The sequence below is a fragment of the Schistocerca serialis genome, chromosome 9, assembly GCF_023864345.2.
Source record: "Schistocerca serialis cubense isolate TAMUIC-IGC-003099 chromosome 9, iqSchSeri2.2, whole genome shotgun sequence".
Taxonomy (NCBI): Eukaryota; Metazoa; Arthropoda; class Insecta; order Orthoptera; family Acrididae; genus Schistocerca; species Schistocerca serialis.
The window spans coordinates 381602787-381613937 of NC_064646.1; the positions used below are offsets into that span (position 1 = coordinate 381602787).

General features: G+C 42.3%; 1 protein-coding gene across 2 annotated transcripts in view; it reads left to right on the plus strand.

Moving 5' to 3' along the window:
- LOC126419038 (uncharacterized) overlaps positions 1-8304 on the plus strand; it is a 45913-nt gene extending 37609 nt beyond the window's left edge. For both annotated transcript variants that reach the window (XM_050086100.1, XM_050086101.1), the window contains exon 6: positions 8013-8304. The gene's annotated coding sequence lies outside the window, so the exon portion shown is untranslated. The remainder of the gene's footprint in view (positions 1-8012) is intronic.
- The last annotated feature ends 2847 nt before the right edge of the window (positions 8305-11151 follow it).

Sequence of the window (11151 nt, forward strand, 5' to 3'; positions counted from 1 at the left end):
GCAATCATGACAGAAGAGTTCACATAATGCAGAACAAGTACCACGTCCAAAATAGGAAAGGCCGTTGAAAGAACCAATAACTATACACTACTGTCAACGTTATCACATGCTTCCAAAATATTAATACAGTTAACAATAAGATAAAAGGAAAAGTAGTCAGTTGTCAGTGTATTGGAGAAGAGCAATTGAGATTGAGAGAAGGCAGCGCAAAAGAGAGACAATTTCGGTCTTGGGCGTGCTATTGGAGAGAAGGGCGGATATGAACGTAAGAACTTATGTCACCTTCATTGGCTGTGTGAACTGGGAGTTGCTGTTCAGAATTATGAAAAGAAATGAGATGAAGGATAGAAGAATGATTAATGAACTGTATCAGAACCAATGCTCAAAGAGGAAGAGGCGATACTTAGAAAAGGAGTTAGACAAGGATGTCCCCTACCGCCATATTTATTTAATGTGTTCATTGAGGAAGCTAATCAGATCATGAAGGAGAAGACAAAAGGAATAAAAGGAATGAAAGGAAATGTTGTATTATATTTACTGATGGCATCCTGATAGTTGCAGATTCCGAAAAAGAAATGAATAGAATGTTGGAAGTCGTATCAGACACTCTCAGACTACCGAAATTAAAATTGAACATACGGAAAACAACCGTAGCGGCTGTAAGGAAAAAAATATGGCAGAAACTAAAACCAATGTAAAAATAGTTGGTGACAGAATTGGTCAGGTGAAACAGTTTTGTTATTTCGTTAGTACAATCACAGAGGACAACTGATCTTTAATAGAAGTGAAGAAGAGGATCCCATTGGCAAAACAGTCGTTTATTACCAAGAAAAAACATTTAAACCAGAAAATTTATGAATAATGATGTGAGAAAATCTTCAGCAAAATCATCTCCTTGCATAGTTCTATGCAAGTGAAGGTTGGACTATGGTTGAACTGGAGAAAAATCTACTTGCAGATATAGCGGGAAATGACAAGAACGAGCAGGACGGAAAGAAAAACCAGCCTGGAAATCTAGAGGGAAGTCAGCGAAAAGAGACGATTAATGAAGGAAATGCAAAATACACTCCTGGAAATTGAAATAAGAACACCGTGAATTCATTGTCCCAGGAAGGGGAAACTTTATTGACACATTCCTGGGGTCAGATACATCACATGATCACACTGACAGAACCACAGGCACATAGACACAGGCAACAGAGCATGCACAATGTCGGCACTAGTACAGTGTATATCCACCTTTCGCAGCAATGCAGGCTGCTATTCTCCCATGGAGACGATCGTAGAGATGATGGATGTAGTCCTGTGGAACGGCTTGCCATGCCATTTCCACCTGGCGCCTCAGTTGGACCAGCGTTCGTGCTGGACGTGCAGACCGCGTGAGACGACGCTTCATCCAGTCCCAAACATGCTCAATGGGGGACAGATCCGGAGATCTTGCTGGCCAGGGTAGTTGACTTACACCTTCTAGAGCACGTTGGGTGGCACGGGATACATGCGGACGTGCATTGTCCTGTTGGAACAGCAAGTTCCCTTGCCGGTCTAGGAATGGTAGAACGATGGGTTCGATGACGGTTTGGATGTACCGTGCACTATTCAGTGTCCCCTCGACGATCACCAGTGGTGTACGGCCAGTGTAGGAGATCGCTCCCCACACCATGATGCCGGGTGTTGGCCCTGTGTGCCTCGGTCGTATGCAGTCCTGATTGTGGCGCTCACCTGCACGGCGCCAAACACGCATACGACCATCATTGGCACCAAGGGAGAAGCGACTCTCATCGCTGAAGACGACACGTCTCCATTCGTCCCTCCATTCACGCCTGTCGCGACACCACTGGAGACGGGCTGCACGATGTTGGGGCGTGAGCGGAAGACGGCCTAACGGTGTGCGGGACCGTAGCCCAGCTTCATGGAGACGGTTGCGAATGGTCCTCGCCGATACCCCAGGAGCAACAGTGTCCCTAATTTGCTGGGAAGTGGCGGTGCGGTCCCCTACGGCACTGCGTAGGATCCTACGGTCTTGGCGTGCATCCGTGCGTCGCTGCTGTCCGGTCCCAGGTCGACGGGCACGTGCACCTTCCGCCGACCACTGGCGACAACATCGATGTACTGTGGAGACCTCACGCCCCACGTGTTGAGCAATTCGGTGGTACGTCCACCCGGCCTCCCGCATGCCCACTATACGCCCTCGCTCAAAGTCCGTCAACTGCACATACGGTTCACGTCCACGCTGTCGCGGCATGCTACCAGTGTTAAAGACTGCGATGGAGCTCCGTATGCCACGGCAAACTGGCTGACACTGACGGCGGCGGTGCACAAATGCTGCGCAGCTAGCGCCATTCGACGGCCAACACCGCGGTTCCTGGTGTGTCCGCTGTGCCGTGCGTGTGATCATTGCTTGTACAGCCCTCTCGCAGTGTCCGGAGCAAGTATGGTGGGTCTGACACACCGGTGTCAATGTGTTCTTTTTTCCATTTCCAGGAGTGTAGAAAAATAAAGTTTATTGCTCATGTCACCAGACACAACACCTCCATTATTAATATTCTTGAACAGAAAGTGCTAGAAAAGAAAGTGACATATATGGATTCCGTCGAGAAGAAGATAGATTGTGACAATTAGATGAAACTGCAAGCAACGATTAAGGCCAGGAGAGTTTAGGTGCAGCGACACGACAGCGGCCTTTAGAATATGTATGTACCGTACGTGAGTGAGAAGATTAACTCATATCAGAGTATTAAAACTGAAATGGTGATCTATAATGAATGGCCAAAGTTAATAGGAAGACTACTGCTGATCGTAGGTCTGACGAGACTAAACATTCAAAGGTTATCAGTCTCCTATTCACCCTCCTGCCCCAATCTGTGTTCTGTCTGTAATTGAAGACGTGTGTTCACGTGGATACGACTTGTGAAGGGAGACAAATTTCTTTTAAATTCCTTGTGAAGAGACACGATAGTTAACAGTGGTTATTATTTCATTTTGACACGTAGCGGACAAATAATGCATCAGCAAAACTTGTCCGGAACGGCTTGCGTTTTCTCAAACATTTTTACAGTGGTAAATAGACTGATTTGTCTATTACTTGTTCTCAGATTATAAGTGTTGTATTTATACGTCTTAAAAGAAATCAAAGAACAAAAAAGCACACTTGACATGGGGACTGAAACTAGTGAAGACTTTGGCTGGAAAAGGCAAACATGATTTACAACTGTTAAGCTTCTGATGCTTCAGCAATCAAGTAGACTTCTGCCAAAGTGGTGTCTGATTTGCAAATTCATGTGGTCTGGAGATTGTCCGTTGTCTGGAAGACCAGCTAACCCGTGAGAGCGACTGCTCCTCTAGGTTGTTTTTCTAATTCTGTCCCTCCATCACACACCATTAGCGGTTCAATGAATATAGGCATAAATAGAGTCAAAAGAATTTGAGGAGAGTTGGATCCAATGTCAACTCTATTTTACCTATCACATTATTATTTACAGATTTGTCCATCCCTTGATTTACAGCATGTAAGTTGCCTCTTATCAATTATTCTTGTAATATGTTTATTTTCCATTTTTGTATTATGTGAACTTTATTTTAACCCAGAGAGTTACAAAGTATTTGTAATTGTTTTTGAGCTTGGGTGTTAAACTGTTTCCTCCTCTAAGAAACCTGATCTTAGCCTTCTATGGTACTTTTTTCTAATAAAAACCGTGACACTGTAGAGATAGCAGGCCCTCATGCTATATCTGCTGAGAGTTAGTTTTTAGGATTGCTCTAATAAAAGAAGGTAGAAAGGTTAGGGTTTAAGGTCCCATCTTTAGAGACGTGTCATACATAAGCTTCGATTGTTTCTCGGATTGTTTCAAGGTTGGAGACGGAAATGGGCCATGCCCTTTCTAAAGAACCGTACCAGCGTTTTCCTGAAACGAGTTATGGAAATCACGGAAAACCCTAAATCTGGATGGCCAGAAGCTGTTTTGAACCGTCGTCTTCCCGAAAGCGAGTCCATTGTGCTAACCACAGCCCTAGCCCGTTAGGGAAGATTTCTCGAGAAGAGGAAGGATTATTATTCACGTATTGAAGTTTTTTCCAATAGAACTGAAACTACAATAGACTATAGGTTTTCTTAACTGACAGCCTCTGCGGGCGAAACGCAGATATTCTGCTTCGAATATACCATGCTAGACAAGAATACACAATGCAGCACAAGAATACACCATGGACCAGAAGTATCCCACGTGATGTTGTTCCCCCTATCATAGCAGTATTGGTAGGCTATTGTTATTTGAGGTTAGGTATGGTATCCGTCGACTTTTCTTTCATTCTTTTATCTATCCTGCGTATCACCGAGTTTTGACTGCTTTTATCTGCAGTTGGTCCTCTACCTATTCTAGTCGGAAAACTCCATTGAGAAATTAAAAAATAATGCTGAAATAATGTCATTAATTTGTTACTTTCTAGTGAGAAAGTCGTTTCCAATGAAAATCTTCTTTTTAGTTTTCTTCGTGGGTATTTCAAAATCCTGGGTTTTGGATATTTAGTTCATTTTGAAATCACCTTCTTTTCAAAGTAGTGCCGATTCTGTCTCAGACATAATCTCCATAATAATGGCAGTTCAGAAGATTGTATCTATACATAGCTCTGTACAGAACGTGCTATCCATTAAATTACAGAAATCTTGTACCAATTTTGGAGTCCTCCTGCAATTTTGTCCAGTTTTAGATTACATGCTTTACACACATTGTCGGTTGTGCGAGGGCTGTTTTCGGTGTCCGATCGGACACGTAATGGAATCCATGGTGTAAATGAAAAATGTTGTAATGTAAATAAATCTTCAGATATGAAGTTTTACTGTCTTGATCACATGTAGTTACACGGTAGTACTAGTTTCGGCAGGCCTAAGCTGCAACCTTCAGATCTTCAGGTTACAGCTTATGAAATCAAGCTGCACACAAAGAATCTGAGGATGGCACATTAGCGCAGCCGAAACTAGTAAGAGTGTAGCTCTATGCTATCAAGGCAAGAACAAACTTTATATCTGAAGCCTTCTTTAGACAGAATTCGTGATCGCTCTCCAGCAGACAATGCCAAGCGTTTATAGAAATATTTTATTTGCAGCATTTAGCTGCATTTTCCATCTACTTCTCTATACAGTTGCTGCTCCGACTTAGACATCAGTCGTAGCGCTGTACCAAATTTCTAACATCCTCCTCATAGATGGTGGTCACCTGTGTTCTCCTCCAATTCACTACGCTGGTCTGCAGTTCGATGCTTATGCAGCAATGCTGTCATCGTAGCAAGCAGTTAAAGTGAGCAAAGAGCCAAGTCCGCGCTGTATAGTGAGTGATCAGACATTTTCCACAAAAAACGCTGCAGGAGCATCTTTGTTCGGGCTGCAGTATGCAGCAGACCATTCTCAAGGAGAAGGACAATGCCTGATGGGAACATTCCTCTTCGCTTGTTCTGCATTGCCCTTCGTAGACGAAATTCTCGTATCGCCTGATCCACTCGTTGAGCGAGACCATCTGTTAACACTCGCCACCTTCCCTGACCGCCTGCATCACGAATGTCTGTACGTCCTGTTTCAAAGTCCCTGCACCGTTGCTGAACTTTGCTGTCACGCAATAGAGTCACGTTAGGTGGGCTGCATGAAATCAGGCGGAACCCCTCAGCGTGATGAAATCGAATGACTGCATACACTTTACACATGGTAGGAGGCACTATTCTTCTACGGATCTTTATGTGCTCACTCAGTCTCAGAACTGAAAAGTGCCACGAGATACAATCGACAGGCCTACTAATGATACTCCACGACACATCTGCGGAAAGCTCCGTCGAATTTTCAGTGTGGTTTTAATTTCGCTACTGATCGGACCTTGAAAAAAAAAAAGTAGTCCCCCTACTTTGTAATGCCAGAGCTAGCACAAAAGCTACAATGCAGAAGATGCTTCCTAACTTTTTTCTTTTTGAGTCATCACTCTTCTGTCTGGCTTGATGTGGGCCGCCACGAATTTCTCTTCTGTGGCGACTTCATCATATCAGATTAGCCCTTGCAACTTAAGTCCTCAATTATCTGCTTTATGTATTCCAATCTCTGATTTTGTCTACAGCTTTTACCCGCTACAGCTCCGTCTAATGCCATGGACGTTATTTTATGACGTCTTAACAGATGTCTTACCATCCTGTCACTTCTTCTTATCTGTGTTTTTCGTATATTCCTTTCCCCGCAGCTTCTCTGGAGAATCCTTACTTTATCAGTCCACCTAGTTTTCAAAATTCTCCTAAGGCACCCAACTCGAGTGCTTCGATTCTCTTCTGTTCCAGTTTTCCACACAATCCATGTTTCATTACCATACAATTCATTGCTCCAAACATAGATTTTCAGAAATTTCTTCCTCAAATTAAGGCCTAATTTTGATATTAGCATACTTCTCTCGGTCAGGAAGGTACTTTTTGCCGGTGACAGTCTGCTTTTTATCTCCTCCTTGCTCCGTCCATCATGGTTTTTTTGCGGCTTAGGTAGCACAGTTCCTTAGCTTTATCTGCTTCGTGATCATCAATTGTAATGTTAAGTTTCTCTCTGTTCTCATTTCTGATAATTCTCACTAATTCGATTTACTCTCAGCCTATATCCTGTACTAATTACACAGTTCATTCCATTCAACAGATCATGTAATTCTTCTTTATTTACACTGACGATACTGATGTCATCGTCGAATCTTATCATCGAAATCCTTTCACCATGAATATTAATTCCACTCTCGAACATTCCTTTTATCATTGCTTCTTCGCTGTGTAGGTGGGGCAATAGCGGTTAAAGACTACATCCCAGTCTTACACCCTTTTTAATCCGAGCACTTCGTTCTTGATCTTCCACTCGTATTTTTCACTATCTTGTACATATTGTATATTACCCGTTTCTCCCTATAGCTTACCCCCTTTTTCCTCAGAGTTTCCAACATGTTGCATCATATGACGTAGTTGAACGCTTCCTCCACGCCAACAAATCTTGTCTTGATTTTTCTTCAGTCACGCTTCCATTATCAACAGCAACGTCAGAACTGCCTGTCTGGTGCCTTTACTTTCCCAAAGTCAAACTAATCGTTATCTGACATGTCCTTAATTTTCTTTATTTTGTATATTATTCTTGTCAGCAACTTGTATGCATGAGCTGTAAGGCTGAATGTGCAATAATTCTCGCACTTGTCGGGTCTTACAATCTTCGGAATTGTGTGGATGATATTCTTCCGAAAGCCAGATAGTATATCACCGGACTCTTATATTCCACACACCGCCTTGGATAGTCGTTTTGCTACCACTTCTCCAAAGATTTTAGAAATTGCGATGGAATGTTTCTATTCCTCCTGCCTTATTTGATTTAAAGCCTTCCAAAGCTCTTTCAAATTCTAATTCTAATGCTGGTTTCCCTATCACTTCTACATTGACTCCTGTTTTTTGTTCTATCACATAATCAGATAAGTCATCGCCGTCATCTGCCTTCAGTGTACTCTTTCCACCTATCTGCTCTCTGCTCTGCATGTAGCAGTATAATTCCCCTTGAACTCTCAGTGCTACCACCCTTGATTTACTATGGCCAAAGGTTGTTTTGAGTTTTCTATATAATGACTGAGTCAGTCCTTCCGACAATCATTTCTTTTTCGATTTCTTCAGACTTTCCATTCAGCCATCTCACGTAATATTCCCTACACTTCCTATTTATTTCATTTATGAGTGATTTTTCCTGAACAGTTTTGTACATTCTTCTTTCATCGATCAACTGAAACATTTGTTGTGTTACCTATCTTCTTTATGCCCATGTTTTTCTTTCCAGCTACTGAGGTTGACATCTTTAGAAATGTGTCTGGTATATAAATATGCTAATGTTGGTGTGAATAATCGAAACAGTGTACTTAACAGAGCACGTAGTAATTATTTGCTTCTTTTAATACTAACAGTAGAAATCCGCAGATTCTGTTCATAATTGTGCTGTGTGATATGCAAGTAAGTGAAAATGTAATTTTTGTTCTCAGGAACTCTGAAGGAGATTCATTGCACCTTTACAATTCCGTATCTGCCCTTGGCTCAGTTTAATTTACCGGAGACAGCAGCTGCGCCACAAACGCCTGCGGGCGGCATCCTCAGACTGCCCGGCAGCCAGGCGCCCTGCACCGTCAGAGCGTTCTCACGTTACGGACACCTGGCTGGTCTTCAACGGCGCTACGGACAGAATTGCGAAAAATGTGCTGTTGCTTTCACTGTACATATCGACTAATTTTTGTAAACGAAATTCATACACTTTGTAAATAAAGTGTCTAGGCATTAGTTTGTTTTATTACTGGAAATGAAACTTCCATTTTTGCTGGCGCGCCATATTACCATACAAATTAATGAAAGGAAGTGATAATGTGACACTAAGGAAACGTCTAACACTTATTTATTTAATCGTATGGTGATTTTATACAATATACAGTTGATATAAGGCAAATGATTTTATACAATATACATATGATATTAGACAAGGTTAAACCTTAAAGTCCTTGTTTTTCAAACAGTTAATTAAGCTGGGTGTGAGAGTGAACAAGTCATCGGGAATTCCAGGGGATGAATGATGTCGACAGCGTTGGACTAAATGTTCAATTGAAACACTCCGCTGCAGAGTGAAAATCTCATTCTGTAAATGTTCAATTGTCTGCTCTTTTTGATTACATTTGTACCTGAAGTACCTACAACAACCATGTCCCGTCCTTAACTTGTTGAGGCGGCACCAAATGTTCCTCGGTAGGTCAAAACCTTTTGGATTCTTTATGAGATCAAGGTGATTGGCTCTTGTTCCCTATGTTTTTGTTGACCATTAATGCTTCCAAGTTTCATTTAGATCAAAACCATCCGCGAGGAGTTGTCCTGCAGTAACACTTGCTGGTCTTCTTGATTGCAATGCTTGCTGTGGCGGATGACAGAACTCCTGGTGCAGTGGTAGAGAGGATGATGCAGAGATTTTCTTGGCCTCCCTCAGTAGAGCTTGTTTCCGTCTTAAGTGAGGTGGAGGGATGTGATTCAGTACAGCTAACCAGTGGCATGGGGTTGATTTGATGGAACCAGTAATGCAGCGCACTGTGTCGTTAAGTTGTGTGTCTACCTTCTTCACATATACACTTTCCAACCAGACAGGTGCACAGTACTCGGCAGCAGAGTACACAAGACTGATGCCAGTTAAACGTAGACAGTCAGCAGGGGTTCCTCAGTCCGTAGGTATAACCTATTTTACCCTACACGTGACCCCTGGGTGGTGCTAAAGGAGCAACAGTGTCATAGGTGATAACAATATGCCCGGAAACATAACTAACGTCTTACTGAATGATAATTAATATAAACAGTCTCGGTACCACACGAAGTATACGACTTATTAATGATAGGAGTGATTATATAATCTGTAACATACATAACCTAGTAGTCACTATAACAATCAGATTTGTTATCGAAAAGCAAATCACATGCGTTACCTACTGATGTAAACAACTGAACATTTATTACTTGCTGAACTCTAACCTTGGTACAGGTGGGTAACCACGAGAAAAGCTACGTTACGTGATTAATACATGAATATGACCAGTAACTGTACGCACTGTTAGCAAAATTACAAGCGAACACAGAAAAGTGGGTGCGAACACCATTAAGATCGCTAAAGTGCGCACTGAAAACAGCTACATGGCTGTGAAGCATCGAAACTGAATAACTGTCTCCTGAAGGGAGTGAACTAATACCACGTCTCTACAGAATCGGTGATCGCAGTACTGGCACATCTTACTGAACTCGTAGCGTGATATGGAAGGTGACGGTAGTAGGAACTGGAGACTCTTGAGCTCTGATCCCTCTCTGTACTCAGTGCTCGAAAGGAGACTCGTCCTAGACGGCAGCAAGACTCATCTCATCACTCACCCTCACTCTTCCACCAGCTAGCAATGAGTGTTTCCCTCAGATTCCTAATCAGAAGTGTACTCTTTGATCTTCTGGCAGCAGGTATACTCTTCTGTACTCTTTCTGGACGATCTGATACTTGTGTCAGAACAGGAATCTCACAGGCCAATCGTGGCAGACATTGCGGCTCCTGTTCAGCAAAATGTAAGTAAAAAGGTTAAACAATCTCCCGTACCTTCGGATTTTCCTTATCTGATAAATAGTGCTCTGGGGTTGGGACGAAGGCAGAAAATTTCCCGCATTCCAGGGTACGATAGGGTATTTGACTGTTTTCTGGAAATAGTCTTAAATGGTTAACTATGTCGTCTTATGCTCAAAACATGCTTTTTTACTTCTTGAATTTCAGTATTTTCTTATAAAAACGGAAATGAAATTCACATAATCTGAAAGCCTGCGAAGACCCTCCATTCGAGTCATGTGATGCTATGACGACTATGACTAGTTCTCTGCTCATACTCTCATAATGCTCATTTACGGTGATGTCTTGTTTTGGAATTTACATTTTGGAGAACGTGTTACAAATTTTGTCTAGTACCACACTGTTCAAATACATCTGTAAGGACTACTGAAAAGTTGTTTTTGAGTGTTCCAGAAAAATATGCGTAAAATGTGGTTGCACTGTATGGACATAATTGCCAACACGTGGACGTACAACTTCAATAACTTAATTAAAAATGTGGTGCACTGTGAAGTTAATATTAACTTGCCTCCGAGATACGCACTCCATCTCCTACAACGAAGGACAGCGTCATTCATCGAAATTAAATACCTATCGAAAATTGTCGTTTTATTCACCTACACCTAAATTGTTAGGTAGCTAATTTGTTAGAACCGTACAGTGTCAAATTTTATAAGACGATGTCCATACGTTGCTGGTTCGAATATTTTAACTCATTTGTAAAACGACTCGACATTCTCTCATATGGAAACCAAATCACAATTGCAAAAGTTCACCACACCTATCAGAAACAATATTGTTGTGTTTTCCTCGCTGCGCCACAGTCAACACTTTGTAGCTGAAGGTGAGTGGCCGTTAATGACCTTCTGAGAAGTATGGGACAAAACAGCGGCCATTCCGTACTGACACACGTCCATCATGAGTGTTAATAACAAGTCCGGTGTACATAGCTTCACACCCAGAGCCGCCTTGAGCCCACCCTTAAGACGGTAGACTGCCAAAGGCAAAAATTTGAG